Source organism: Tachypleus tridentatus, chromosome 1, assembly GCF_004210375.1.
Source record: "Tachypleus tridentatus isolate NWPU-2018 chromosome 1, ASM421037v1, whole genome shotgun sequence".
Classification (NCBI taxonomy): domain Eukaryota; kingdom Metazoa; phylum Arthropoda; class Merostomata; order Xiphosura; family Limulidae; genus Tachypleus; species Tachypleus tridentatus.
In genome coordinates this window covers 58929293-58955401 of record NC_134825.1, presented here as the reverse complement: position 1 = coordinate 58955401, position 26109 = coordinate 58929293, and the positions used below count along the sequence as shown (strand labels likewise).

The window sequence follows — 26109 nt, the reverse complement described above, 5'->3', positions numbered from 1 at the left end:
TTGGTCTAGATGCATGAAGTGTTAATTAGCCATCAAAGACAATGAGATGTTACATACACAAACATTTTTTTATATATATAAACCTGGGTTTTATACATGAAAAGATTATTGTGAATCAAGATTATTCAAATCTTTAAACACTTCAACATACTCACCCTAATCATGTACTTTCACTTTAATTATAAATCGCATTGTACCACATGAATATCAAACACATGCACATGCACCATGACTAATTATCAACAGACAGGAAATTCTTGTCGTAATACGACTGATTGATTTGATGTATTTATTTATACTGCAAGAGTCAAAGATTAACACAAGTATTTGAAACTCCAGACTGTTGCGATACACTTGACGTCACGTACACAATACTTTAGTTATTCAGTATGAATGACGGAAATAAAAAACGTTATCAAAAACCGAGACAGAAATGTATCTACTAGTTAAATAAACGTGTAAAAAGGGAAGATAACATCCTTATTCACGATGCATGGTTCACAAATTCACCCACTCATTCTTAATGTTAATAAACATGAACATAACTAGAAAATTTAAGACAAAAACGTAAAGGAATTAACTTTCTTCACGAATGAAAACGACACAAACCATTCTAACACAGACAGAGTGCTTCTATACACTCACTACTCGCATGATGTAATGTGACTCATTGTTCGAAGCTTGTTTTATTATTATTATTACTTTTACATCACAACGTTACCTGTTGTACACAGTAAATTAAACGATTAAGTTGATTAATAATCCTGGAAAATATTTGAATAAATCAATAAATCTAAATTCCACACTATCTATATCATTAGAATTCATGTCTTTGAGATTTAGTTGAATATAGTGGCAATACTTTAATATTTTGTTTTGAATTTCGCGCAAAGCTACTCAAGGGTTATCTGCGCTAGCCGTCCCTAATTTAGCAATGTAAGACTGGAGGGAAGGCAGCTAGTCATCACCACCCACCGCCAATTCTTGGGCTATTCTCTTACCAACGAATAGTGGGGTTGACCGTCACATTATAAAGCCCCCACGGCTGAAAGGGCGAGTATGTTTGGTGCGACCGTATTTTAATAGATAATTTCCTTCATTTCCTTCATTAACATTGCAAAGAAACCCAAAGATTTCATTGCTAGATTGATAAAATATTATTACTCTTTCAGTTGATGATACGGCCGCTTTGTCTGTTGTAATTAAGAAATATTTAACTGTTAACAATTCTTGAAAATCAACTGTCGGAACGTCCTATATTCACTTTCGTTGGTCTTTAGCTGATATTAAGGCCCATGAAAAATCCACTCTCATGATATTTCTTCAAGGATGAGACCTTCTTGGTGTTCCATATGTTTCATATCTATGCCTATTTTAAACCTTCAAATCTTACATGAATTTGTTTGTTTTAATTATTTTTACCCGTATACCGCACTAGATGAATAAACTGAGCAAAATTTCAAAACAATTTAGTTTATGACTTACCAATGAAGCTTGCTCTGCTCGTGATTTTGGATACTTGGATCAATGTATTTTCCTTTCACCAAAAACTGTACATCGAAAATGTTTTAATCCAACTAATTTGATAATTATAAATTTTATTTTAAATGTTATATTTTCTTTGAAAACTCCTCCTCTATTTTGGATTGTCTGTAACAATGTAAATATTACTTGTGGAACTTCAAATATTCGCCTGTTGTTGATGAGTCAGAAGTATCCCCTAGGATAAGATTGAAGTTGTGATACCCACATGGACTATAAAATGCTATAAAAATGTTTTTATTATCTACAATTGCACACCTTGATACTGACCTCTCAGGTTGGCTGACCTCGATAGTTTTTAAAAGTGTAATCTAAGTGAGTGTAATTCAATGTGCAGAATTAATGCCAATATAAATATTGGGTAATATGTTTAATGCAAGAACATTTACAAAATCCTCAGAAAGTTTCATCTAGATGCAAACATATTACCAACCGAGAAATGCATGAAAATTGCTCCTAATGTCAAATATTAAGTGTTGCTCTCAAAAGCCGATATCAAGTCTACAAACCAAAATAACAGAATTGTATTTCGGTTGTTTAGGCGCGAGCACTTATTTTTTCTCTTTTACTCTTTCAAGCACATATAGCATTAGTTCGTTTAATTTCATATATTACTCTTAAATGATTCTGAATCACTGGAAAACTTTTTTTTTAAAAGGAGTATTACTGGTGGCTTGCAGCAACAGTAGACACAATGTTTTAATTTTCGAGTACATAAACCACCATATATTAACAGCTTTGCTGTTGTTTGTTTGTTTTTTATAAACTTGTTTAAAATAATAAAAATATTTTATTTTATGTCTTGTGGAAATATTTATCTTTCTTGTCGTTATGTGAAAAGCACTACAACAAACTATCTGCACAGTAATGATAAAATGAATCGAACTCCGAATTTTAGCCTAATAAGCTCTCAAGTTTACCGCTAAGCCACTTAACGATGCTCTTGTAGAAATTTAGAATTTTTAGTAAATTCAGAGAATATGTTTTAGATATTCATGTTTGTTTGTTTGAAGTTAAACACAAAACTACACAAAGAGCAATCTGTGCTCTGCTCACCATGAGTACCGAAACCCAGTTTATAGCTGTATAAATTCGCAGAAATACGGCTGTGTCACTGGGAGGAAAGGTAATCATTTACTCTTTAGTAAATACATCCAACCATGAACATTGTAAGTCTTCTTCATTTTGTTCTTGGCTTCTAAATTGAAATTTTATTTTTCTGCAAAGTGTTAAAATTCTATAACAATTTTTCTTTATTTTTTTCTGATGTTAACAATTTTTGATTCACGGATTTTGTTTTCTTTACCTTTGATTAGCAATGAATTCGTCTGCTCTTCTTTCTCACTCCCCTCCTCAAGGGGATCAACAGTAAGCCAAAAGTTTTATAACTCTAACAACAAGGTTTCAACACCCGTGGTAGACACAGCACAGATAGCAGACTACAAAGCTTTGAGCTTAACACACCGTCAGGACCTTCTGTAAACCTTTCCTTGGCTCTACTGTTGTTCATTTTCTATAATTGCAATATTTTAAGTTTTCCCAAGCAATTTATGTGTTGTATAACTTCTGTTCTTCTATACATAACTAATTTCGAGTTAAAAATCACGAGTAAATGTTCGCATGAGTTGCATTATTTCAAATAATTTAACGCTTATAGTAAGTTTCTTTGACTTTTTTGTACTTACAGTCCTACAATGTCTAAAATATTTAAAATAAAAGAGATGAACCATACTGAAATAACAATTATATACATTCTAAATGTATAAGTTACTGTCTTCCTTTGTTATATGACCATGCATGGCCAGGTGATTAGGGTGCTTGGCTCGCAATCTGAGGGTCGCAGGTTCAAATCCCAATGACCAAACAGGCTCGCCCTTTCAGCCGTGGTGTGTTATAAGCAACTGTCAACCCCTATTTGTTAGTGAGAGAGCAACCCAATAGCTGACAATGGGTGATGATAACTAGCTACCTTCCCTCTAATCTTCCACTGCTAAATTAGGAACGGCTTGTGTAGATAGCCCTCGTATAGCTTTGCGCGAAATTCAAACCACACCTCAAATGTTTGTTCTAGAGAAGATTTGGACCTGAGAGTTGAGCGACACAGCATTCTCAACTCTGTGACTCATGAGCATGCAGTTGATCAGTCGCATCTCTCTGTTAGTTACTTGACCATACTGCTAACACGTATCTGTAATATACATCTGAAATTGTTACTTCCAATTGTGCAATTAGACTATGTAGTTATTGTTTCTTTTATATTGTAATTATAATATGTTATTTGTTTTCTGAATTTCGTGCAAAGAACTCAGACAACTTTCTGTGCTAGACGTCCATAATTTTGAAGTGATATAGTAGAGGAAAGGTAGTTGTTTAACACCACTTGTCACTAAGTCTCGAGTTTCTTTTTATCAAGTAATAATGGAATTGACCTTTACATTATAACTCTCCCACGACTGAAAAAGCAAGCATACTCTGCATTGGGGTTCGATCCTGTGACCCACAGATTGCGAGTCGAGCGCCCCTAACAAGCATGCCATGGCAAACCCTATTATAGAATAACCCAAAATTTGTATAATATGTTTTTATCCTTAGAAGTTCGAAATGATTCGTTTTACAGTTCCTCAACACATTCTGCTACCAGTAGTGTTAATAATTCCTAGCTAGTGTGGTCTGGCAAGGTCAGGTAGTCAGGGCGCTGAATTCACAACCTGAAGGTCGCGATAGAAATCTCAGTCCCGCCAAGCATATTCGCACTTTCAGCCGTTAAAGGGTCATAATGTGACGGTCAGTTCTACTATTCCTTGGTAAAAGAATATCCCAAGAGTTGGCGGTGAGCGGTGATGACAAGCTGCTTTCTTTCTGTGGTCTTTCACTACTAAATTTCAAAACAAAACAAACTTACCCTAATACCACCCGTAATCCTTTTTACTTAACTTAAGTGTTTGATATTTACATGGGTTAACTACACTATAATGAATGGTTCATAACTAAAAGTCCTCTGTGACCCATCAGTAGGGAACATAGTGGCGAATGCGTTAAAATAATGACTTTGATTTGTTGAGGTTTGTTTTGCCAATTTTTGGCTGGAACAACAACAACAAAAAGATTTGCTATAAAAAATCGTGAAAAACGTCATTGCAATAGATATTCTGGCTTTATTATACTTTTCAATGAAAAACTGTTTCGATTTACAGTTAAAAAACTATGAGTTACATTTGTTTTCAGAATACAGATTTATTAGTAAACAACACTTCTATAGATATCTTAACAAGCAACATGAACAGAAACATACCAGGTTTGTATATTGATAGAATACTCTTCTATCAGCAATACTTATCATCTGACAGATCATCTTGTGGTCTTCCACGACGACGTTCAAATTACCATGGATGACGATATTCTTAAGTAATAAAGATTTCCTGTTTTTTGTCCACTGCATCTGATCTAGATACCTTTATCCCTGCATCTGTGTTGTTGCTTTAGTTTTGTTCACAAATGTTTGGTGTTCTTCCCTTTTATTCTGTATTATGATCAATTTCATGATTGAAGATATAAGATGAATATCAGTTAAGAGTGTACTTCGCTGAGATGTTTAGAATATTTACCTGGTTTATATAGAAACAAAAGTGTTTTGCCATAGTTAATATAAAACATTCAAAATAAAATGTTTATATTTGTAATAGTTTATAGTATTAGAACAAGATAACATTTTGTCATTCTTCCTATTTTATGAGGCTAATTCTTCTATGTCATTCCTGAGTGTAAATTTCAACACTATGATAATGCTTCACTGATCCCTGTTGACAACTGAATGAGCCAGGGTGAAAACACCTATCACTCTTTAGAATTCTTATATACTTATAATAATGGCATGTCATAATAGTTCTGTTTGAAAGAACATACTGATAAAATTTAAGGTCTGAATTAACTGTCATGATACCCCATGCAAATGTCTTAACAACGTAGAAAGCAGCTAACAAGGAGTTAGAATATGGTATCGGTATATGCTAGAAAAAAATCTATTTAAGAGCACTCCACGAATAAACCTTGATAAAAACAGTGTTTAGCTTTACATATTAAGTTGTGTTTTCATGCTACGGCCGTAAAAGCTTACAGAATTGTTAGAAGAACAGAGAACTCGCATGAAAGATTTACATGATGCTGGTTAGACTTTACAACAAATTGCTGTAGACTTGAAATGCTCCCCAGACACTCTAAATCGTGAGACCGAGACAGGTAAATTGGGAAATATGAAAGATGCAAAACAACTCAACTTAATGATATCGATGTTAAGTGTCTTCATTTATGCAGCCTTTGAGACAGAAAAAAATTGCCACTGATCTCAAGCATAAGATAAACGACCATGTATCAAATGACAGAAAAATATCGAGATTTACAGTATTAAGAAGACTCAACGAGAATGGAATATTTGGTCATGGAAGAGTTAAAAAATTACTTCGATATTCAAATAATGTGAAGAAACTAAAATTTACTAAAGAGTACAAAACTGGACTGTTAATGAAAAGATAAACAGATGAGTCCAAGTTTGAAATATTTTGTTTAAAACGTAAGTTGTACGTCCGACGGAAGATAAGTGAAAGATACTTCAATGCATAGCACCTACTATGAATCATGGGAGAGGCAGTGTGATGGTTTTTTTTTTCTACTGAGATGACAGGAGGTATATGCAAAATAAATGCTGATCTGTCATGGTATACTCAGTGATTTGCCTAATTTTAGTAAAGGATCCTTCTACTAATAAGGTAATCACTCATCACTCATCTAAACTATGCAAAATTACTTATCTAAAGAAGAAGCTGCTGGAGTCATTCAAATGATGCAATGGCTCACACAGAACCCCAATCTCAACCCAATTGAGCAGTTCTAGGATTTGATAGATTAAAAACTTAACAAATCAAAAGTTACTTTCAAAAAAACTTGATGGGATTCTATTAGAGGTATTTGAAATGAAATCCTAAAGGATATTTTGATTAACTTTGTTGAAACAATGCCAAAAAGATTGTGCGCAGTTATTAAAGTAAAAGGGGGACACGTAAAACATTAACAGTTTGCTGAACTCGAGCACATCTACTGAGTTTCCGTTGTACTAAATATGAAAATTTATAAAATGTGAAAGTGATCAAAAATATCATTTTCGATATTTTGTCCTAACACTTTTGCACAGTACTATAGGTCAATAAAGTTATTGTTTAGATACATTTTAAAGATTTTGGAACCATAAAGAGACATCATCTATTCAGCATTAATTAAGATAATGAGAATTTCGTGTATTTTAACTACTGTTTTCAAATAATGTCAAGCATCTCCTAGTTAAATGTTCAAACAAGACAAGTTAGAGGTAGCTTTAGAGAGATCTGAACTGCATAGTTCAATTGTATGTAAAAATGGAGGAAACAAAATGCATTCTTAACTACTACTTTGATTTGATTAAATACAGTTTTTAAAGAAATTTAGATTGATAGTGAAACAAACCATAACCCAAATAAAGACAGATGGACATTTACATGATGTGGAGAACAATAGATTGGCTAGAAGCTGGTCAGACAAGTTATTACAAAGTGGGTTTAGCTGGATGTAGAACTGTTTCTAGACCACAGACACAATTAGCGAGAGTCCAGAACAGAGTATTGTATTCCTACAAACCCGAAAGATGGTTGCTGTTTGACAATATGGGCTTGAAAAAACTTCCCAACTAAACTAACTGTTAAAAGCACCAATTATACGACAATTAAACATTTAAATAGTGAGAAAGTTTTTATAAGAAAGGACTGGGCATTGAGTAAATGGGCTTAACAGTACACTTATCCAACTTGAATCGGGTTGAATACAAATGCTCTATTAAGATGCTTGACAGCACATGATTTATCCCAAGCACACTAAATTATTACTGTTATAGCTTTGATATATAAATCTATAACAATTATAAACATATACACACTTTTCTATTAAATGGAGTTGAGATTAAACTTCACCTGGTTAATTAGTATGCTTTTCTTTTTATGGTTTATGTTCTAATGCTTTAAAATATCATGGTGTAGCTGAGCTAGTTTAGGAAAACAAAAAACTGATATAGTTTATTCGCTGGTAGTGTGTTTCAGAAACATCTATTGTAGAATATTAGAAGAAATAGCTGCACTCACAACAAAGCAATAGTGGAATAGTTTCATCTAGCCTCAGCAATTGGAAAACCTTTGGAAATATCTCTCTTAATCTTCTGAAAGATAACGAAAATATTCACCAACTTTGACCAGTTAAATCACAGAATCTGTGTGCCAATCACCTACCACAAACAGTTAAATTACTAGATCCGAGTACCAATCACCTATTTTGGACGGTTAAATCGCCGAATCTGAGTGTCAATCACCAACCTAGGATAGAAATCCTTGGATATGAATGCGATTGATTATCTTTACTGTATGTAACATAAGATACAAGCTCATTACCGATAAGTTCTTACTGATAAGTCGCTGGTGGCATATTAGTACACTCCTCTGCAAAATCTGATTTCGCTGATATGTGATTATGCTATATTTATTAATACTTAGAGTCTTTGTGTTTTTGTTTATTTTATGTAAAAATCTGTCAAACAGAAAACTTAATAAAAACAAAGGATTGTGTATTTTTGGTTCATAATGCAAAGAAGATGAGAATACACCACGATTAAGGAATCTTAATTGTGATTTAAATAGGTGATTCTCTTAGCTGGAACAAATATTATACTTAAAATAATTAATGACCAAACAACGTTATGTCGAGAATATGAAGACCAGATGATGTTATTAAATATCTTAGTAGTTTTTACTTAGCAGCGAGTTTCGGTTCTTTTTATACCAATTAAAAGAGCAAGGTCGAAAGCTTAGTTCTATAACCTCTTATTATCCCAGAGAAATTCTACCAGATTTATAAAACAAAATATTTTGTTATGTTCTGTTTAGGTTATAATTCTTGCACGTTGATAGTAGGGCTTACTGTTTCTTCTGTGTGTGGTTCTGCTTCAGTAGGACCCGCCAGTTATTACATACGAGAGACAACTAATACTCCCTAACGTTTTGTTGTAGATATTGTATTACTAACATAAAATAGTTTCTGTCGCATCGATGACAGGTATATTAATACATTCATCTTTACAGTTTAGGAATGTTGTCCTTCGTACGTTAAAAACAAATGTTAGGAATCCTGAAATGTAACTCAGGAACTAACATTTCAAAACAAGCAAATAAAGTAAAGGTTTTCTTATAAAAACATTCCACGTCAAAACCTGTCACTCTAACTTGAGCGGGCCTGGCATGGCCTAGCGCGTAAGGCGTGCTACTCGTAATCCGAGGGTCGCGGGTTCGCGCCCGTGTCGCGCCAAACATGCTCGCCCTTCCAGCCGTGGGGGCGTTATAATGTGACGGTCAATCCCACTATTCGTTGGTTAAAGAGTAGCCCAAGAGTTGGCGGTGGGTGGTGATGACTAGCTGCCTTCCCTCTAGTCTTACACTGCTAAATTAGGGACGGCTAGCACAGATAACCCTCGAGTAGCTTTGTGCGAAATTCCAAAACAAACAAACAAACTAACTAACTTGAACAAGGATTTCCAAGAAGGGACTGCACATTCATGTTCAATTTTAATAGAAAATATTATAGTTGGATGTGGTTAGTTGATTTATTCAACAAAATAACTGGCTTAGTTTCGATTCCTAAAATTAAATTTATGTGACGGCAATAAGTTTACAGATTTATAACGCAAGTGTCTGAGGTTCGATTCTTCTCAATGCACGGTTAATCTATTGTGTAGTTTTGCACCAAAACATGAGAACATACACAAAAAACAAGGACAAAGGTAACAAAAAACATTATATACAGATATATATATATATATATATAAAGAGGTTTGGACTCCAGTGATAACCATGACTTTAGAAGGTAGCGTAAAAATGCATTAGTTAAATTAGGACCCAGACTAAATCCTATAATAATACATCCAATTTGTTCACAATTTTAATTATTAAAAGTCCTCAAGTGGCACAGTAATATGTCTGCAAACTTCCAACACTGGAGACCGCGTTTCGATACCCATGGTGGCAAGAGCACAGGTAGCCCATTGTATAGCTTTGTGCTTAACTACAAACTGACATTATTAAAAACAAAATATGAGTGTTTGGAACCAGAAATTAATCAGAAATGTTTCTTGGTATAAACAATTACAATGCGTTCGTATTGATAAACTGAACTGGAAGTTAATCAATGATTTCATTTAAAGGAATTGTCTATATATCCACTTGGTAAAACTTCATCCTTTCAATACTGTTGGAGAAGGTAAAGCTATCTTTAAATGTCAGTAGATGAAACAAAGTAAAACGTTATGAAAGATCTTCAGTACATTATTACCTATTATTAAAATGGTAAATAGTGACGTTCAATCGGCATCACTGGTATTCCATTTTAACAGTTTGAGAACTCCCATTTGGAAAATGTATTTCACTGCATCATTTATAAAAAAGCCATGTTTTACATAGAATACTGTAAAATTTGGAGGAAAATGTTTGCTTGTTTTGTCGTTTTTAAGCACGAGGCTAGAAAATGGGCATTTTGGGGAAGAGAAAAAATGAAGGCTGCTTGTTTCTTCAAAGGTTGACCTCAAATAATATATACACAAGATTAAATAAGCACAGTTATTATTTATTACAGGCATTTTGTAATCAAAGTTGGTAACGACTGAAAGTGTTAATAAATAAATAAATAAGTAAAAAATAACAAGTAAACAGTTTCAACACTAGATGGAACAAGAACTGCATCTAGAACTGGACTAAGTATTTCGTTCCAGCACTGTGTTAGTAATGGTTGCCAAAAAATGGAAATAAACACAATCAAAGAAAAAAGACAAGCCGCAAGCCTACGCAGTCATTGTAAAGTAACCTGTATTATATTTCACTTTCACAAAAAGATGAGTTAAAGTGACGATAAAAAATTCTGTATCATAAATAGCGTTTGGAGAAATGTGTATAGTGTAGTGGCATATACTGGGCTTACTGTGGAAATTAGCGAAATTTAATGAATTTTTAAAAGTTTGTCCCGGAATCACGGATGATTAACGTTGGACCAGCCACACAACACTATTAATGTCACTGGACCTGTGAACTTTTAGAAGTTTCAAAATTTGTTTTTTGTTGAATATTCGATATCAAATGGAGGTAATATTGCCTTTGTAATCATGCATTTTCCCTCATTTCTTTTTCGATGAAGTAAATTTATTAAATTTTAGATGAAGAATGATTTTACGAACTTCAAATGTAATTGAGAAAATACAAGTTATCATGTAGTACAGTGTATTACTACTACTAACATTATTTGTACGACTATATTAGAGCCTAATACTAATAGTAACTATACACATTTTTATTAAATTACTAACACTGATGGCAGAGGTCACAGTTTACATACAAATTCGTCCCGGCATGGCCAGATGGTTAAGGGGCTCGACTAGTAATATAAGTCTCGTGAATCTCCACCATACCAAACATGCTCATCCTTTCAGCCGTGAGGTCGTTATTACGCGTCGACCAATCCCAGTATTCGTTGCTAAAAGAGTTGACGGTGGGTGGTGATCGCTAGCTGCCTTTCCTTTATTTTACACTATTAAATTAAGAATGGCTAGCGCAGATAGCCCTCGTGTAACTTGTGCGAAATTCAAAACAAAAAAATAATACATATTGTTGTAGGCTCAATTTTAGTTTTAGACATATTTTTAAATATAAGCATCTAGACATCTTTCCAAAACTGAGTGATGACAATGGTTGTTTACGTTAATACAGAGCTATACAACAAGCTGCTCGTGTTCTCTCCATCCCTGAGAAACAAGCTCTGGATTTTAGTGCTCCAAGATCGTAAACTACTTACCGCTGACCGACTGGAGGGCTGATAATATTGGTTTAATATCATTGCACAATTTGCCCTTTTTTACTCTTCAGTAACTTAGAAATCATAAAACTAGAAATATGTTTCATGTCAAGCACAGTTGCGGAAGTTTGTCATACAAATGAAAAGAGAAAATACAAGCGTTTCTGTGAATCATAACTTACTGGTATCAAGACTTAAAATATAAATATAATCATTATTAATTACGCATATAGCCCTCGTGTAGCTTAGCGCGAAATTAAAAAAAAAACATTGTTAATTAAACAATAAAATGGTATTTATTTACGTTGAAAAAGAACTCCCCAAAAAATCAACATATTTTGATTCAAACTGTGAAAAAAAAAGAGACCGTTATTATTATTTAGCATCGAATTCAGTCAGTTGTGTCCTGTGGTATTTTCGATTTGATTTTATTGTATTACGTGGGTTTTATTACGTGAGCCCATTTTATTATCGTGGGGGTAGTCTACTAAGATAAACTCTACACCATTTGAAATTCTTAGAAAAAAAGCTTCGAATGCCGATCGTTCGAAAAATATGCAATGGAATTTGTGAAATAAATAACAGTTTCTATAAACAGAAAATTACACCTGTTTCAGTGCAATAACAGATTACATTTATTGGGGACTTGAAAAATAAATATCACTATTATAAATTCCAATATTAATACTCTGTGACATATATCAAACTATTCAACCATACTTTTACTCTTTAGTCTTTCAAAATTTCCAAAAATCTATGAATATTTTTGACGTTAATACAAATATTTATAATTCTTTCTAACGTCATCTGTTCATAGCATTTCTGATTCTCACGACGATAATATTCTTTTCATCAGTTTGAGTTTTAATTATTTTATTATGAATTTTTGTTTGTTTTTGCTTTTAATTAAACTATTACACTTTCTCTTTAGTTCTAAGATTGTCTTCGCACATAAAGAATTTATTGAGTCTTTTCTTCACCATTCTTTTTCATTTGTTATAATATAACTTATAATACAATGAAATACGGAGCCAAAATATGATTAGATATAATTTCTGTAAAATTGAATTAATATTGCTAGAAAGTAATTTGAATGCAACAAAAACAAAATTCGTCAGTACAAGAATTAATTTCATTGTGGCTTCAAGGTTAAGAAGAACAGTTGTCCACAACTGGTGGCGGATAAAAAAATATAATTATTTTACCTCTGTAATTTAATTTACTATTAATACATAAATTGCTTTTCAGAGAAAAAAGTTGAAAACGTGCTTCTGAAATTATCTCAATGTTTTACTTGAGATTAGAAACTCTTTCCCCACTGGCGCAGCGGCATGTCTACGAATTTCCAACGTTAGAAACTGGGTTTCGATACACGTGGTGGGCAGAGCACAGATCGCCTATTGTGTAGCTTTGTGCTTAACTTCAAACTGGCAAGTAAGACGATGGAAAGTAGAACGTTCCTTTATTGATGTAGCTAATGAATCTCTTAAAAAGTTTATTACATGACCTGTCTTACCCTGTCAATTATAGTCATCGGTTGGAAATCTTTCAAGAGACATGACTCGGCATAGCCAGGTGGTTAAGTTACTCCACTGGTAATCTGAGGGATTGCTCGCCCTTTCAGCCATGGAGGCGTTATAATGTTACGGTCAATCCCACTATTCGTTGGTAAAAGTGTATCCCAAGAGTTGGCTGTGGGTGGTGACGGCTAGCTGCCTTCCCTCTAATCTTACACTGCTAAGTTATGGGCGGCTGGTGCAGATAGCCCTCGAGTAGCTTTGTGCGAAATTCAAAAACAAAAACAAAAAACAAACGTGATCGGAAGTATATATATATATATATATAAAGACTGGTTTAATATTTGTTCATGAAACTCTTACGCTGTGAGAAATCATCATATATGCAGTATGTACATGCGAGTGTGGGTATATGTATACAGTGACCAACGTGAAATGATAGTTTTTTAACATTTTATGAACTAAATAAATAAAACTTCTTACAGACTTTCAAGATGTGTTCACATCATCAACGGATGTTTTGATACTTATTTTGTATTACTATTGTAAAACTGACGAACCGCTTAAGTCACACCTTCATGCACTTAATTATGGGAAGTAAGATTTTTTGGTTGTTAATCTTAAGCTAATTATAAAAGCTTACTTCCACGTAGTTCTAGAAATATCGTGCAGTAATGAATGAAACAAGAAGTTCCATATGAAGCTACCATTACTATGGAGTAGGAATACGTGAAAAGACTAAAACTTGTTTGCGTCACCAACGTGGAACCAAAAATAGCATTTAGAAAACGTTAGTATTTCTTCACAGAATACGATTGTTTTAGAGCATAGTCCTTCACTGATTCTAACTGAAGTTTCCAGTATTTGTTTGTTTTAACGTAAAAACTACATTCTGAAATAGTCGTTATTAAAAGCCACACTTTGGATAAATAGAAATATTATCACTCATTAACGAAGCTCTTTCTGAATTTAAACATATAACACAACATTTCTTTTGAGGGAAAGAAGCAAAAACAAACACTTAATGTGTGAGATAAAAAAATGCGTACTTAATACTTCAACTTATCATAAGTGCAGGAAATTTCATTTCTATATTCGCCTATATAAAAATATTTAATATACAGAGTAAAGGTAAAAACAAACAACTTAAGCATGCTCGTAAAGCAACAGCAGAGGATATTATGGTGAAAGTTAATGTATTCTGTTCATTCGATAGATCCAGAAAACTTGGTTGACTATAATACAAACTAACTTCTCCACATACGCTGTACCACAACACGAAATAGATATATGACTATATCGACAAAAAACGTCCATATTAGGGACGTTTGACCACTTTTCTAATATATAAGATAATAAAACACATCCCAAAACCAACATATCTATAATTATAATGTTCAAAAGAAAGAAGAGCTGTGAAAAACTTAAAGCAGACACCGTACATGAGTAACAACAGCACATTTATGTCATTTTACCCTTTGAATTTATAGAGTTATCTATCCATATATGAAAACTATAACATATATAACTATCGATACCGTACTTTTATGCAGTTCTCAAAAGCTGGAGATCTAAATCTAGTTGTTTTCTTTTTTTAGGAATTATGTCTAAGTAGAGCTTGCCTCGGCTCCATTGGTTAATGTGCTCGGACTGTCCCCACACCGCCAGGATCACGTAGCAATTTTTCTCAGATTGAAGGAACAGAGGTACTGAACTAGCCTGCTAAGTCATTAGATCTAAATGTGATTGAGCATGTGTGGAACTTGTTAGGGAGAGAAGTTAGAGACAGACAACCTGCTCCCACGACTATCCAGAAGCTCAGAGCTGACTCCACACATAAGTGGACTGTACTGTCCGAACAAGTTATCCGAAATGATTATCAGAACAATGAGAAAACAGAGAAGTCATAAACAACAGGGGAGGACCAATCAGCTAAAGACTCTTTGTATTCAGTTTGTTTATGTTAATAACTTATTTTCTCTTTGATATTTACATAAACAAATATTGGCATTTTTCGTTAATACTGCCTTTTACTTTCACGTTAATTTTTCGACTTGGTATTCTTTACTTGTAATGTTCAACAATACTGAGCTTCTTTCTATATTTGTACTTATATTTTGAAAAAAAATCAAAACCTTATTATGGGTTATTTTCTTTATTTAGCAGCGTAGCCCAAATTTAGGAACGGCTATGTGCAGTTGGCTTTTTTGGAACACCATACTTGGAGCATCCTGTATAAACAATCATCAAGTGGACGGTCGTCTGAGTTGATGCTAAAAAAAAATTTATGAATTAAAACAATGTTGTATATGAGAAAGTTATAAGGAATATAAATCGTTCTTAATACCAATTTGTTCCACTCCGTAACATCGCATTCAATAAAATTCACGTTAGTATAGATATCTGAGAAGATGTACCTTGTGGTAGACGGCGTGTACTCCTGCACAGGGCGCCGAATAAAAAGTTCGCATAGGCCACGATTTTTCCTTTGACTGACTCTGATTTCATTTACATCTTCTGAAAATTCAAACGCTCTATGAAGATTAGTTTCATATCACAGTTGTTCTTCCACTGAATGAACCCAAGGTGACAAACACAGCAAGATCGAATCTTTAGGCCGACGAATATAATTAACAGAAGGATAATAAGGTTTACAAGGTTTTTCTTGATTCACCAAAACGCGACTGAATTTTCACCTTTAACAACATGTGGGGCATATTAGGAGATAGAAGAGATGCATACTTCGAACCATCCTAACTGAAACACCACTATCAGTAAACACCACATTCTAATACTCCTTAATTCTTTACCAAAAGCATAACATCTTGACTTGAAAACATGAAACATTGCCTCATGTCACTACATAGAATTGAACAAGCATGCATGGTAGGGTGTACATTTTGCTGTCGTTTACACCATATATCTCCAGTTCCTTTGTTAATCAACCGAACTTTCAAATGTGTTATCTATTAAATTCTGGAATGTTTTTATAATTTTTCCTTAGGAATACGACACACGTTCATGTCTCTGTATGTGTTTCAGCGGTTTGCTTAGGAATACCACACATGTTCGTGTCTCTGTATGTGTTTCAGCGGTTTGCTTAGGAATACGACACATGTTCGTGTCTCTGTATGTGTTTCAGCGGTTTGCTTAGGAATACGACACATGTTCATGTCTCTGTATGTGTTTCAGCGGTTTGCTTAGGAATACGACGTATGTTCATGTCTCTGTATGTGTTTCAGCGGTTTGCTTAGAATACGACACATGTTCATGTCTCTGTATGTGTTTCAGCGGTTTGCTTAGAATACGACACATGTTCATGTCTCTGTATGTGTTTCAGCGGTTTGCTTAGGAATACGACACATGTTCATGTCTCTGTATGTGTTTCAGCGGTTTGCTTAGGAATACGACACATGTTCTGTCTCTGTATGTGTTTCAGCGGTTTGCTTAGGAATACGACACATGTTTCTGTCTCTGTATGTGTTTCAGCGGTTTGCTTAGGAATACGACACATGTTCATGTCTCTGTATGTGTTTCAGCGGTTTGCTTAGGAATACGACACATGTTCATGTCTCTGTATGTGTTTCAGCGGTTTGCTTAGGAATACGACATATGTTCGTGTCTCTGTATGTGTTTCAGCGGTTTGCTTAGGAATACGACATATGTTCCTGTCTCTGTATGTGTTTCAGCGGTTTGCTTAGGAATACGACACATGTTCGTGTCTCTGTATGTGTTTTAGCGGTTTGCTTAGAAATACGACACATGTTCATGTCTCTGTATGTGTTTCAGCGGTTCGCTTAGGAATACGACACATGTTCATGTCTCTGTATGTGTTTCAGCGGTTTGCTTAGGAATACGACACATGTTCATGTCTCTGTATGTGTTTCAGCGGTTTGCTTAGGAATACGACATATGTTCATGTCTCTGTATGTGTTTCAGCGGTTTGCTTAGGAATACGACGTATGTTCATGTCTCTGTATGTGTTTCAGGGGTTTGCTAATTGTATTTTCAGTCTTTTCATTTACGAAATTTATTAAAAACCATTCATTAAAATACAATAATACAGTAAATATAAAATCACAATCTTAACAAACGTGATCGCTAAACAATTTTAGAAAAAATACTGTTTTTTTTTACATTTAAAACAGTTTTCCTTAAGCTGGTATGCCAAATGGCTCACCAGTAATTTTGAGGGCTTATAACACTAAAAATCGTGTTGCGATACCCCCCGTAGAGGAGAGCAAAGCCAAATTATAGTGTACCATTTGTGCTTAACAGTAACTAAAACAGTATTATGTTACATTTATCTTACATTAGACAAAAACAAATGTTTTAATTTAAAAGGCCAATATGACTGAAAAACAGCCCTCCATTTAGTTTATATACCAGCTTAAAACTACAAGCAACCATTAACCTATTATCCGCGTGGTTTTGTTTGTTTTGAATTCTAAACATGCACATGTAGAAATCTGTGTGATACTTCATGTGATACACCAAGCCGTTCTAAACATGCACATTTAGAAATCTGTGTGATACTTCATGTGATACACCAAGCCGTTCTAAACATGCACATGTAGAAATCTGTGTGATACTTCATGAAACATGCACTGTAGAAATCTGTGTGATACTTCATGTGATACACCAAGCCGTTCTAAACATGCACATGTAGAAATCTGTGTGATACTTCATGAGATACACCAAGCCGTTCTAAACATGCACATGTACTGTGTGATACTTCATGTGATACACCAAGCCGTTCTAAACATGCACATGTAGAAATCTGTGTGATACTTCATGTGATACACCAAGCCGTTCTAAACATGCACATGTAGAAATCTGTGTGATACTTCATGTGATACACCAAGCCGTTCTAAACATGCACATGTAGAAATCTGTGTGATACTTCATGAGGTACACTAAGCCGTTCTAAACATGCACATGTAGAAATCTGTGTGATACTTCATGAGATACACCAAGCCGTTCTAAACATGCACATGTAGAAATCTGTGCGATACTTCATGTGATACACCAAGCCGTTCTAAACATGCACATGTAGAAATCTGTGTGATACTTCATGTGATACACCAAGCCGTTCTAAACATGCACATGTAGAAATCTGTGTGATACTTCATGTGATACACCAAGCCGTTCTAAATATGCACATGTAGAAATCTGTGTGATACTTCATGAGATACACCAAGCCGTTCTAAACATGCACATGTAGAAATCTGTGTGATACTTCATGAGGTACACTAAGCCGTTCTAAACATGCACATGTAGAAATCTGTGTGATACTTCATGAGATACACCAAGCCGTTCTAAACATGCACATGTAGAAATCTGTGTGATACTTCATGTGATACACCAAGCCGTTCTAAACATGCACATGTAGAAATCTGTGTGATACTTCATGTGATACACCAAGCCGATATTTCAAGTTTGTTTTTTTTGCAGAATGCTCCCAGTGGCGGAGCGTAAAGTCTGCGGACTTTCAACGCAAGAAACCGAGTTTAAATGCTCGTAGTAGGCACATCACAAAAAATTATTATGTATCTTTGCTTAACTGCAAACAAACATTTTGTAGAAGTGCCTAGGTAGGCGATTGTTTCTTATCAATAGCAGAATATTTTTAAATTATTCAATAAAACAATTTATGATAACAAGACCTTTTCTACTGGAGTACAAAAGTCAATTGGAAAACTTGTCTACTGGAGTACACGAGTCAGTTAAAACTTGTCTACTGGAATACACGAGTCACTTAAAACTTGTTTACTGGAATACATGATTCAGTTAAAACTTGCCTACTGAAATACAAGATTCATTTAAAATTGCCTACTAGAATACATGAGTCAGTTAAAACTTGCCTACTAGAATACATGAGTTAGTTAAAACTCGCCTACTAAAATACATGAGTCAATTAAAACTTGTCTACTGGAGTACGTGTCAGTAAAAAAAAAAAAGGTCAGGTTTGAATAATATTTCGATGGAACATATTTCTAGCGCCTGAGAATTGTTTTTAAAATATAAAACAAAACTCTCTTTGATAAACCGTTGTTATTTTTTCATTGGAAAAACAAGCTGTAATATCCACTTGCTAATAAACTGAAAGTTTATATTTGAGTAATGTGGCTGTGTTATCGTTCAAACATTACGTGAGAAATGTTTAAGTATATTGGTGTTAACGTTCAAACAGTACGTGAGAAATGTTCAAGTATATTGGTGTTAACGTTCAAACAGTACGTGAGAAATGTTTAAGTATATTGGTGTTAACGTTCAAACAGTACGTGAGAAATGTTCAAGTATATTGGTGTTAACGTTCAAACATTACGTGAGAAATGTTCAAGTATATTGGTGTTAACGTTCAAACATTACGTGAGAAATGTTCAAGTATATTGGTGTTAACGTTCAAACAGTACGTGAGAAATGTTCAAGTATATTGGTGTTAACGTTCAAACAGTACGTGAGAAATGTTCAAGTATATTGGTTTTCTTTTTCATTTCCTGTTACGCTGGGTATACAAATATAATACGACGATTGAAATTACATACTTTTGAATGAGATCTTCGACATCTTTTCTACGTAACCTGCTCATAAGAAAGGTTTGTTTCAGAATTTTAATGCAAAAGTACATAACAGTATATCTGAGAATTGTCTTCTATAATTTTGAACTGATATAATAAAACAATAAAGGAAAGACAGCTAGTTAACAGTATTCACCGCCAACATTTGGGCTCCACTTCTTTGACCAAGTATGATTTGACCGTCACTATTAAAGTACATCCCTAACCCACACTGTGAATTCACAGTCCAGGAACGTTAACTAGAGACAATACCCGACTAGACACATAAGAGACATCTTTTGTTCCCACACATTTTATGTGCACCTATGCAAATCTTAACTCCAAGCACAAAAACAGATCGCTGATTTTAATAAATATTAAGTGTTTTTTTTAAGAGAAATGAAAGAGAATTTTATTGAAATTACAAATTCAAAATACATATATCCCTTGAATAATAATAACAAAAAAATTTAAAGGAAGCAGCGACCTCTTTTCTTACCTGTCATGTGGTACAAACTTCCAAAACTAAGATAACTTTGAAAAAAGTTCGACGGCAATTCAAACACCTTATTGGTCAGTGACCAAGCATGCGGCATTTCCTCGCACCCGTTATGTTTCACTAGTTGTTACTTCGTAGGCTATAGCACTACCAACACAGCTGAGTTGTGGAGATCTACAGATAGTAAGTGTAACAACTAAGTCTAAAGACTGCTAAATAAAGCAAATCATAAGGCCGCCACTGTCTAGACACAACTAACAAACCATCGGTTCACCTGAGTAATAGCGTGATGCGGGTGACGCTACTGTCGTTTACGTCATAGAACAAGACACTGGAGCAGTAACGATTGTTTAATAATCACTAAATCAGTGATCTCTTTACTTTTTCAAGTAGAATATGATCACTTCCATGTCTTTTTGTTTTTTAATATAGATAACCTGCATTGAAACGTTTACTTGTCTGTATGTTTCATATACTTGAGCAACTCTGCACAAAGGTTATCTGCTTTAACCTCCTCTAATTTTGAACTAAGAGAAGGAAGCTAGTCAACAGCACCATTAATGGTGTGATTTGACCATCACTCTATGACGCACCCTCGTACCCAATGTGCGGAACGCGAATTTGCAGCAACAAGACGCGAATCTTAAACCTCGGATTCACAGCCCTGAACACCCAACCTGAAAAGTCTAATTACCTTCAAGAATATTAGAAACTTTGACGTTAATTTCACGCTCATAAACTTAATATATACTATATCGACAGTTATTTCCATGAACTGTGTAGTTTAATGTTAAAAAATAAACAAAAAACACTTTCCTAATGATAATAAATCCTTCTTAAATTCAAAATTAATTAACTCGTGTTCAGCAATAAGATATACATAAGTCCGTATATTTTGCCCCCCCCCAGTGGTATGTCTTACACACTAAAAACCGGGTTTCGATACCTGTGGTAGGCAGAGCACAGATAGTCCATTGTGCAGCTTTGTGCTTAATTCTAAACAAACAAACCGTATATTTTGTATAAAAAACGCTTTTGAACACTTATGTAAATATTATAGTACGTATTATTTGTTTATTACCACTATACAACTTCGAAAGAGCGCGTGGGAACACACACAGACGAATGATTAATTAAACATGTATACACTAATATATTTCATCTTATTAATTTGTGTTTGTTTGCGCCTCGAGTTGCATTTAGCATGTTATTTGAGAGAGATTATATGTAGTGAACGTCTGGTTTGTTATTTTATTTCAAAAAATCTTTAAGCAGAATATTTTTACTAGTTTCTACTAAGCTCAATACAAAGTAAATTATTAAGTTAACTCGTGTAACATTACTTGTTGGTTAAGACAAAATTTCGATACATTCTTTTTGAAACGCCGTAATGACTCGGATGGACACAGCAATGAGGCTTCACTGTAAAACAAACAAACAAGATAGATTATAACATACGTAGTTCGAGTTATTACAGTTACTAGTTACCAAAGTAATAATAAATAAAACTGGAGGAAACTTATAAGTAATGATACTAGAAATTCACATAACAAAAGAGGTCAATGACATGCTATTAAAGTTATATGCTTTGTTATGCTTGTGGGAGCAAAAAAAACACAAAAAATACAGTATACGCCCTCTATCGTGCATAATTAATAAGAGGTACTTCGGCATTTTATTAGTTGTTAACTCAGGTAAATAATTGTCTGTCACAACAGAATACACAAGTACTAACAAAAGTATCTACTAATTTTAGACGTGTGACGAGACGAAAGGAAAGAGCACACTTGAAAACATAATGTTACCGCCATGGAAACAAGTTTATTACCACGTGAAAATTGTCCACAGACACCTTCAAACTGAGGCACTCCATATATATACAGAGTCCATGAAATGCTTCTCAGAAACTGACATATGCGTAATTGCTAAATTTTTAAAAGGCAAATTTATTTTTATTAGATTAAAAAGGACTTTGGAACTGTAAAAATACGTAATTATTAAATACGGTTAATAAGGTTGCAGAAAGAAAATCTGCGCGTGCATGTATTCATCGTACATGTAATACGCATTGTGCCATCCGGTTTTGTACTTTTTAACATTTAAAAGCAAATCTAAGAACGTTTGCGTGGAGAAAATTCAATTATATGCAAGGAAGACATACATGCTACACATGAACAAAATTCACTATACAGTTGATACTAACATGTTTGTCCTCCATTAGCTCAGCGGTAAGTATTGAGGCTTACGAGTTTCTATATCGTTCGTGGGCAGAGCACAAATAGCTCATTATGTAGCACTGTGCTTAACAACTACGAAACCAAACCTACCTCCCAATTGTATAAAATAATAACCTATAATAATAAAATAGATTTAACTCCAAATAAGTTAAAGAAGTTCGGTTATTTAAGTTAGTAATAGGTACGTGATTACAGAAGGTTACCATGATTTTAAACATACATCATAGCATTACATAACATATAACAAAATATATGCTTTCTATAAAAGTAGGCTCAAATATATATAATGACCTAAATTGCATCACTGACTAAAAGTTATGTTTATTTGAGAATTGGCAAAAGTTGGCTGAAACCAATGTTACACATTATCTTGCTTTACGGGTTGGCTCTTTCATGGATTTTTGGATTTCGAAGCTGGCAAGCCAGGCGCAAATCCGTTTGTACCACAAAACATTGCCCCACACTTTAAACTATGGTGCTTTATAATAGTGAGAGTCAATTACTTAGCGTGAATGGTAGGTGATGGGTCAATAGTTTAAGACTAATAGCTTTTCGACCGACATAAAAGGCAAATACCTATTAGAATTTCTACTAAAACAGGATGTATTTGTATAAACACAAAAAAATAATATTAAAATCTGAATTAAGATTGTTTCTACTATTTCACACAAAGCTACACGAGTGCCATCTGGGCTATCCGTCCCTAATTTAGCAGTGTAAGACTAGAGGGAAGGTAGGTCGTCATCAACACTCACCGTTAAATCTTGGGCTACTCTTTTATTAACGAATATTAGGATTGACTGTGACATCATAACGCCTTCACGGCTGAAAGAAGAGCATATTTGGTGCGAGGGGGACTCGAACCTAGGATTACGAGTCGAACTCCTTAACCACCTAACCATGCCGGGCATCTGAATTAAGAGTGACACATAAGAGTGACGAGACGGCTTAGCTTTTTGAAATAATAAATGTTAATGGTCATCTGACACAATCAATTACATGCGCAGGTTTAGAATTTTATGAGTGTAAAGTACTAAACTTTGGCAAAAATACTATTTTTACCATCGTGTCTGCTTTAATCTGGTAATTATGGTATTTCTTAATGCTCGAATATCTGTTACTCTTTGACAGAGTATCAATAATTCAGTTTAATTATATTAAATTAAGTTTCATATTTTCAACCGTCTCAGTTTCCCAAAACACAACGTTTTTTTTTTCAAATCCATTTTCTTTAATTATTTATTGAAACTAAAAAAAAACAAAAATCACACACACAAACAAAAATTCTAGTGAACAAACCAAATCTAGCATTTTCTTTGGCAGTGACAAAATGAAAAGATAAAAATAATTAAATCTAATAAACATTGTTTTTATAAAAGGTTTTAATATAGAGTGCAATAGCGATGAGTCACAGTTCATGTGGCTCTGATGAACGTATTTTAAATATATATATATATATATACAATTTATTTGTGTTGTTATATTTATGCACATTTACCAAATACACTAAACAAATAGAATATTTGTTTTATTTCCTATCATAGGTCTCATGATTTAACTCTAAGAAATTCTTTCATCAAAATATAAGCATTTTCACATGACATAACACAAGTTGAGAAACGATAACTGTTTCTTTCAAAGTTATATATATATATATATATATATAAAAGAAACAAATAATATTCTCTGAGATACAGATATATGACTGGTCTTTCGAAAATTTCTGGAATTTGAATTATAGACTCCGTGTCTTTTGGCAATTAGAGCATCACTCTGAGAACTGATGCCTTGGAGTGAGAAACTCGGAAGAACTGGAAATCATGATGGGGAAGAAACAACATGTCCATCTAGCTTTTTATATAATGGAACAAAACTTCGGTTATTCGCACTTCAGACAAACAGGTGACTCACGTTCCTTCTTTGTACATGTGCTTGAGGTTGAGCATCATGGTGGTGTAAGCAGGTGCGTGAATGAGTCACTGGCTGAATGTAGCCAAGTCTGCTAGTAGTTACTGGCGACCACTTGGAAATGGCCCGGTGTTCCTGTGAGAGTCTGTCTTCAAACTGCTGGAGAGGGAAAGGTTTAATATGAATATTTATAACTTGTTTTAAAATACAATTTATTTTAATTTGTTTGACCTCATCACATCATAGATACAAAAAAGAAGAAAAGGTTTTTACATCTTAATTAGCTTCCCAATGGATCAACAGTAAACGTAAAGGCTTATAATATTAAAGGTCGGTGTACAATCCTTGTAGCTTTGCAGTTAAATTAAACACGAAAAAAAGGAGTATCTTATTAGAAAGTAATAAAAAATGTGTAGTAAAACATAAGTAATACATAAACATTACAGTAGCGCACTCTTCCTGCAGGATTCTATACCAAGACATTAGCACTTTTTCTTACTCTTTTAAACAATAAAAGCTTGGCATTGTCAATCACCTTTTCTAATGTATAATACACGTACGTAATTTTTCTTGACCCAAAAGTTGTTTGTTAGCGAGAAACCATGAATATTTCGAAGTATTGTGACATGCTGCACTAACTGCATTGGTAAAATTGTAACAAAAAGAAACACGTATTTTAAATATTCAAAAAAGTGGTTCAAGGTATCATCTACAATGTGTCTAGGTCATTCCATAGTCCATATTCCAACAGAACCATCACGAAACGTTCCGAAACACTACCTTAAGTGTGAAAAAATATTTTAAGTCCCAAAACCTCACAACATTCGAAGCTGCTTTCAAACAATATTGGTATACGCAGCCGATGTCAGCAACAAGGCCCAGACTATGGTTAACGCCAACGGTATCGGCAAGGCTTACACACCCCCATACATGATTATTTTTTGCATATTTTGATTACTACTTCTCCATTTGACCTGAATTCCATTTAATGTTGGGCCGTCCGCTCGGGTATTTTATATCATATAGAGAATTTGTTCATTCGGGTGAAAACCCTAAAGGATGAGCATGTTCGGTGACGGGATTCGATCACGCGACCTGACCATTGCGAGTCGAACGCTATAACTTCTAGGTCAGTGTATGTTTTCATATCAGAGCATTGTTAAGCTATCTGATGTGTCCATCGAAGGATTTAATTTATGTAAATATAAAAAAACGTGACATATTTTAATAATTATTACCTCTTCCTAGTACGTAACGATAGTGTTTACTACAGTGAGTAAGTATCCTGTGACACATTACATCTCTTACATAAAGAAATGTGTGTGTCCGGGAAAAATACACGGTCGTATATCTATCATATCTGTTCCTGAATTATTTACACGTTTCTAGATGAATCTGTACCAAACCTGACACAGTGATACACGATCACACATTGAAAGAATTCTCGCAAACAGCATGTCTTTCTTTTCAATATTGGTACCTTTATGTATTTTTGTTGCACTTTAAATGTTTATTATATTATGAAAAAACAACAAAAGCAGAATTTTCTTCCCGTTGTTACAAACATGATTTTATTTCACCGTCCAACTGACATGTTCCAGGTAGTCTTTAATGACAGTTTCTCAGGCCCGACGTGGCAAAGTGTGTTAAGGCGTTCGACTCGTAATCCGAGGGTCGCGGGTTCGAATCCCGGTCGCACCAAATATGCTCGCCCTTTTAGCCGTGGGGGCATTATAATGTGACGGTCAATCCCACTATTCGTTGGTAAAAGAGTAGCCCAAGAGTTGGCGGTGGGTGGTAATGACTAGCTGCCTTCCCTCTAGTCTTATACTGCTAAATTAGGGACGGCTAGAGAAGATAGCCCTTGTGTAGCTTTGCGCGAAATTCAAAAACAAAACAAAAGACGTTTTCTCTGTAGCTAGTACGGTGGCGATAGTATTTTA

The 26109-nt window shown here is 34.2% G+C and overlaps 1 long non-coding RNA gene across 4 annotated transcripts in view; it reads right to left on the bottom strand.

Annotated features, from left to right (window-relative positions):
* Positions 1-4661: 4661 nt before the first annotated feature.
* The window catches only part of LOC143249526 (uncharacterized), a 28725-nt gene continuing 7277 nt past the window's right edge, over positions 4662-26109 (bottom strand). Inside the window, exons 2-3 of one of the 4 annotated variants that reach the window (XR_013027821.1) lie at positions 20022-24325; positions 4662-5147 (exon numbers count right to left, since the gene is read on the bottom strand). This is a non-coding gene — a long non-coding RNA (uncharacterized LOC143249526). Of the gene's footprint in view, positions 5148-12042; positions 13222-15098; positions 15236-20021; positions 24326-26109 lie in introns of those variants that run through there. The other 3 variants (XR_013027822.1, XR_013027823.1, XR_013027816.1) reach the window with 3 other exon arrangements.